The sequence below is a fragment of the Pseudophryne corroboree genome, chromosome 3, assembly GCF_028390025.1.
Source record: "Pseudophryne corroboree isolate aPseCor3 chromosome 3, aPseCor3.hap2, whole genome shotgun sequence".
In the NCBI taxonomy this organism is placed as follows: Eukaryota; Metazoa; Chordata; class Amphibia; order Anura; family Myobatrachidae; genus Pseudophryne; species Pseudophryne corroboree.
Genome location: NC_086446.1, coordinates 665,452,058 through 665,458,906, shown reverse-complemented (window position 1 = coordinate 665,458,906; position 6,849 = coordinate 665,452,058). Strand labels below are relative to the sequence as shown.

Genomic DNA, 6,849 nt, shown 5'->3' with positions numbered 1-6,849 from the left:
TATCGCTGGGCACTTAAAATATGAGCGATTTTAACTAACTTCTCCAGCGACCTAGTCTTAATTGACTTGCCTGCCCAGTCTATTTTTCCCAGCGATAGCGACCTAGCGGGGACGCGCATCGCTATCGCTGCTTGTATACACACTGAGCGATATGCACTAACTTTCTGAGCGATTTTGACTATATAGTCAAAATCGCTAAGTTATATCGCTCCGTGTGTATGCACCTTTAGACACTATGGAGATTATTAGGGGTGAGGGCTAGTAAATCAGCTGGAAGCGCTGCAGGATCTGCCAGAAGTCATCATGATGTCACCAGCAGATCCATAAGATACCGTTAGAACTGTCATTCCACATATATATCTATTCCTGCTAGACCACCAGGAACCTTTTGTCGACATTTTAATTGTCAACATTTGATCAGCGTCTGCATAATGGATGTCAACGTCTTCAATGTCAACATGTTGCATTGAACATTACGACCATTTCAAACTCATGTTGACATTATGAATGTTGACAAAATATACAACACCCAAAAAATGTACAGGTTCCAGCATATTGTGCTCTGGCCAATCTGGATAAATGATGCTGGAATTTCATCATTTAGCCTGCCCCTGGACTCCCAATAGCTGGATTCACAGCAGTCGGGGGGCAGGCTAAATGTCGTTTGACAGTCTGATCAGTGAGTTTAGTGCTGCAGGGAAGGAAGCCAGGACTTATGTTACATACAACTTCACATCCTGGTCAGCTCCGCCCTGCAAACTGTGGATGGCGCTGCAGCCCAGGAGCAGCAGCTGCAGCTGGATTCCAGCACTCTGTGACTCACAAAAAGATGCTCTTGCTTGTAGTTGCTCTTGTAGTAAGGGTTCCCTCTTTGGGGTAGCTCACAATAAAGCAGAAATAAATAATAGAGTTCACTGTGAAATGATTAGTTCTTTCCCCAAATGCCAATTTTCTAGAGCACAAAACATGCATAGGGTGTTTGTAGGAACAGTGGAATGAAGTCTTTTTGTCTGAGTTCTTATGTTTGTAGGCATTAAAGCATTTTATTTGAAATCCCTGAAAAACAAGAAATACTGTAGGACAATAGTGCACCCTAGTGGACATATGTTAGGTATTCTTTACAAATGGGTATACTACGTTCTCACCTTGCAATGAATGGTAAAAATGCCTTGGACATTCATTAATAAATCATGGTGTCCATCAATATCTAATCATTCTTGATATTATTCCCAATAATCATGAAAAAAATCTCCAGTTTTCAGGAAGAAAAATAAATATTAATAACAATGCTATTTTTATTTAGATAGTGATTTTCTCCAGAAGGGTGCTTTTTTTTTTTTTTTTGCAATAATCAGTGCTACAAAAAGATTTTTCATGGACCAAGAGATAAAATTGATTGGAGCTATAGTTATGGCTCCAAAAATATTTTGCTATAGTAATATACTTATTAATAATATACAATTTTTTAATAGCATAATTCTAAATATTTTTTATATAGATACAAAAAAATGAATAAGGGTTGTAATAAAGTTAAAAATCAGTCCAAAACTCTGAAAATGCTGTTTTGGAGGTTTTCCCATATTCCTGTATGTACCAAGTACCGGAATTTGATAAATTCCACAGCTTGGACCTGTTAGGCAACTCTGTCTGTAGATGGTGTTGCCTAAAAGAAGCCAATGGAATTGTCTTTACATTGTGGACTGATAGGGATCTTATTGGATCTTTCCCAGTGTCCCCTGCGGCACACGCAAAATCCGATGCATGCACAGAAGTATTCCCAGGTCATAAAATCGAAAGTACTTTTATCGCAAAGGACAGCTCTTATTGGGAGAGCTGTCCTTTTTGCATTTCTGGGTATATACCATTATTTTTAATGCTGGTATGTACCTGTTAAGTGGTGGGATGTATCGCATCCTAACTGTCTATGCACAGGATGTACTAAAGTGAAAATGTGTAAAAACCCTGTTTTGAGTGTTTTTAATGCATTTTCAGATGTACTTACCTTCATCTGCTGGGTTTTCGCCATGCAGCGTTACCATGTAAAAGCCTATGGGTCTTCTTCCGCAATGCAATGTGGAGATGGTTCCATTTCGGCACCCTCCCACCATCCCTCGCGGTCGCCGCTGATATGAGCATGTGCAGTTGGACTCCCAGGCTCATAGCCCGGAAATCCAGCAGTCGCAGCGCGTCGTTAAGGACAGCTCTGATCACAAGAGCTGTCCTTTGCAACACTAATTGCAGATGTTAGTACATATGCAGTTAGTGTCGGTGAAATGTGTGGCAGGATGTACCGCAACAAGTTGGTACAGCCTACCCTATTTCCACAGGCTTGCATGGAAGGAGTAAGAAGGTGTGGAGTGCATATATACCAGTAGAGGTGTTACTCACCTCTTATTCACGCGGTGTGGCCGCGGGCACAAAGAGGTGTGGCTTCATGGGAGGGAGTATGGGTTCATGGGAGATGGCGTGGCTAAGCACCACGTTCCACGTTTTCATCACTCCGCAGGTCCGGGAGTTGCGAGGTGCCCCTGGAGACTAGCGTGTCTGCAGTGCCGGCACCTACATGGTGGCAGGAGCCGGGTGCTGCACATAATGTTATAGTGCAGCACCCGACTCCTGTCACTGAGCAGGAGCCGGCACATTGATGTCATCCCTCAGCGGATGACACCCAGGTGTGGGCCTCACCCCCCTTGTGACACCACTGTATACCAGCATTCTAATGACGATTGACAGTGTGTTATAATGTGAGACAGGGGTAGATGTACAGTACGTGTTGGTTTAACGCTTCCTCTTTTCAGAGGTGAAGCAGGAAGCTACAGCAACAGGATGTGTTAACATCTTTTCTGCCAGTGCGGTGGAGTAAAAACTCCCCACTCCTATGATCCTTGCCTGAGCACATAGAGCATCAGCCTAGTGCCTAGGGCCGCCATCATGGATGGACTGCAGGAACTGCACCATTGGGCCCAAACAGAGAGGGGGCTCATCTCAGCAGCTGCAAATGAGAAAATCTGTATAACAATGTCCTCAACAAAATGGACTATCCGCTATGGAGGAGATGGAAAAACAAATTGACAATATGGATGAACATACATAGGAACACAAGGAAGCATCAAATTCAGTAAAAGTCTGAGAGAAGGCAACATTATGTCTGCAGGATTATGGCAGTCAAGTATCATTATGATATATTTTATTAGTAAGATGACACACATTGCAGAAATGACCTGCGTAGAGCTCCAATAGAATTGTCAAGCAATAACAGAGAATACTGTAAGTAAACTGGAAACAAAAGGCAATGACTCCTTGAGCGTATTGTCTACAACCGCCTTACTTCCTTTCATTCCTCACACTCACTGCTTGACCCATTCCAGTCTGGCTTCCGTCCTCTCCACTCCACTGAAACTGCCCTTACAAAAGTATGCAATGACCTCCATGCTGCTAAATCTAAGGGACACTACTCTATACTTATTCTACTTGATCTCTCTGCTGCTTTTGACACTGTGGACCATCCTCTCCTACTGCAAATTCTTCACTCCATTGGTCTGCGTGACACTGCCCTCTCTTGGCTGTCCTCCTACCTTTCTGACCGTTCTTTCTCTGTCTCCTCTCATGACTCCACCTCCCCCTCACTTCCACTAACTGTAGGGGTACCCCAAGGTTATGTCCTTGGTCCTCTCCTCTTCTCTCTCTATACATCCTCACTAGGTAAGCTCATTAGTTCTTTTGGTTTCCAATATCATCTCTATGCTGATGACACCCAATCTATCTTTCCTCTCCAGACCTCTCCCCTGCTCTCCTCACTCTTATCTCCAACTGTCTCTCTGCTACCTCTTCCTGGATGTCCCAGCGCTTTCTTAAACTTAACATGTCTAAGACCGAGCTGATCATCTTCCCTCCCTCCCGCATAACCTCACCTCCTACAATCTCATTATCTGTTGATGGCACTACTATCTCCTCTAGCCCCCAAGTGCGCTGTCTTGGAGTAATCCTTGACTCCTCCCTCTCCTTCAAACCACACATTCAGCACCTCTCACAAACCTGCCATTTTCATCTAAAAAATATTTCCAGGATCAGACCCTTTCTGACCCAGGATGCTACTAAGACTCTTATCCACTCACTGGTCATCTCCAGACTGGACTATTGTAATCTGCTCCTGATTGGCATTCCTGACAGATACCTCTCTCCACTCCAATCTATCCTCAATGCTGCTGCCCGGCTTATCTTCCTCACCAAATGCACTACGTCCACCTATCCTCTCTTACTAGACCTTCACTGGCTTCCCTTCCCTTTCAGAATCCATTTCAAGCTTCTCACACTCGCTTACAAAGCCCTCACCCACTCCTCTCCCATCTACATCACTGACCTTATCTCCCTTTACACTCCGACCCGTCCTCTTCGCTCTGCTAATGCACGCCGACTCTCCTGCCTACGGATTACTTCCTCCCACTCCTACCTCCAAGATTTTTCACGTGCTGCACCACTTCTCTGGAATTCCCTACCTCTCCCCTTCAGACTCTCCACCTCTCTACAAAACTTCAAACAGGCTCTCAAGACCCACTTCTTCACCAAACCCAGCCAAATCTCATCCTAACCCTCTGTTCTACGCTCTCTATGTACCCCATCTGTGTCACCCCTGTCTGTCTACCCCTCCCCTTTAGAATGTAAGCTCTCACGAGCAGGGCCCTCTTCCCTCATGTGCTTATCCTTTCTTACTTTAATAATCTTCAACTGCACCAAATCCATCAGTCTTCTGCCACCTGATACTTATTACAGTGTCATCTGCTGATGTAACTATGTTTATTTACCCTGTACTTGTCCTATACTGTCATCAACTGTGTTTTCCTGTTTGATTATTATTTTGTACTCTGTAATTGGGCGCTGCGGAACCCTTGTGGCGCCATATAAATAAAGGATAATAATAATAAATAATAATGATTGAGCACATATGAAGGCAAGTCAGATATACAGTCTAATCTTATGTTTCCTTTTTTAGAAGAAGAGTACAGCATTGAAAAGAAGAACAGGAAAATTAAAGTAGCAAGGAACGAGAGATAAAATGGGGAGGGGGAGTAGGAGAGGGAGTAGAGGGGTAACTCAACTAGTCAGGTCCATGACCATTCTGATGGCAGCCTACTATTTGGTGCAATATGTCAGATAAACAAATTAGAAGTGATCAATTGAATGCAGGGGGAGGGGGGGGGGGGGGGGGGGGGCTAGAAATAGGAGGCCCATGGTTCCCAGACCATAGCAAACTTTTTAGAGAAGCCCTTCAATATGCTAGTGATATATTCCATAGAGTGGATATGCCACATTTTGGCTATAATTTCACCCATAGTAGGTGCCTCAGTTGACTTCAATGCTGGGGCTATGACGCACCTGGCCGCCAAAACCATATGAGTGAATAATTTATTCTGGTGATGAGACACCACAGGGTCACCTACAGGAAGAAGAACATATTTAGGACTAATGGGAATCTGGATACCTAAGATAGAGTTAGCCAGATCACCAAGTTCCGTCAAATAGGAGTGCTAGTTTCAAGCAACACCAGCCCGAGACCAAGTATCCCACTGGCTGGGAAACTCGACAGCAGTGTGGCAGGGCTGCAGCATCTATACAGTATGTGTGAGCTGTAGGTGGTTGGGGTATATGTGTGAGAGGGAGGTGGCTGGGGTAGGGCTGGGTAAATATTGTAGAGCGCAAAGGTATTTGCTGCACTATTTAAGAAACTTAATACATAATATGTGTGAAAGGGAGGTGGCTGGGGCAGAGTCTATATATGTGTGAGAGGAAGGTGGCTAGGGTAGGGCTGGGTATGCTGTATATGTGTGTGAGAGAGGGAGGTGGATGGGGAAGGGCTGGGATATGTGTGTAAGAGGGAGGTGGCTGGGGCAGAGTCTATATATGTGTGAGGGGTAGGTGGCTGGGGTAGGGCTGGGTATGCTGTATATGTGTGTGAGAGAGGGAGGTGGATGGGGCAGGGCTGGGGTATATGTGTATGAGGGAGGTGGCTGGGGCAGAGTCTATATATGTGTGAGAGGTAGGTGGCTAGGGTAGGGCTGGGTATGCTGTATATGTATGTGAGAGAGGGAGGTGGATGGGGCAGGGCTGGGGTATATGTGTAAGAGGGAGGTGGCTGGGGCAGAGTCTATATATGTGTGAGGGGAAGGTGGCTGGGGTAGGGCTGGGTATGCTGTATATGTGTGTGAGAGAGGGAGGTGGATGGGGCAGGGCTGGGGTATATGTGTAAGAGGGAGGTGGCTTGGGCGGGGTCTATGTATGTGTGAGAGGTAGGTGGCTAGGGCAGGGCTGGGTATGCTGCATATGTATGTGTGAGGGGGAGGTGGCTGGGGCAGGGCTGGAGTATATGTGTGAGAGGGAGGTGGCTGAGGTGGGGTCAATGTGTGTGTGTGTGTGTGTACCGGAGCGTAGCTATGACATATGGGGCCCCATAGCAATTCTTTCTTTCTGCCCCCCCCCCCCCCCCCCCTCAAGAGAACGGCAGATATATCGACCAGTGTGTACGGGCCTTAAGAGGTATTTAAAATTTCAAAAAGTGCATCATAATCAAGTTCACTATAGTAGACTTAATAGCAATTGACGTTCAATACATATATGTAAAACTGTGAAAAAACAAGAATTCATGGAAGCATTTTATTTTAGTTTTTTGTTTATTTGCATTAAACACTACATACTTCTATCAGTTTACTGCAGGGTTATTGCTGGAGCTACACAACACCATTTTCATGACGGCTTCCATTCTGCAAGACAAAATTATATAAGAATGATACAAATATATGAATGGCAAGATCCAAATTCCTAAAGAAATTAAACTAATAACACTAATAATGGAAA

At 44.9% G+C, this 6,849-nt stretch overlaps 1 long non-coding RNA gene across 1 annotated transcript in view; it reads right to left on the bottom strand.

Moving 5' to 3' along the window:
• Positions 1–6,688: 6,688 nt before the first annotated feature.
• LOC135058147 (uncharacterized) overlaps positions 6,689–6,849 on the bottom strand; it is a 21,805-nt gene continuing 21,644 nt past the window's right edge. Inside the window, exon 3 of the long non-coding RNA XR_010244637.1 lies at positions 6,689–6,755. This is a non-coding gene — a long non-coding RNA (uncharacterized LOC135058147). The remainder of the gene's footprint in view (positions 6,756–6,849) is intronic.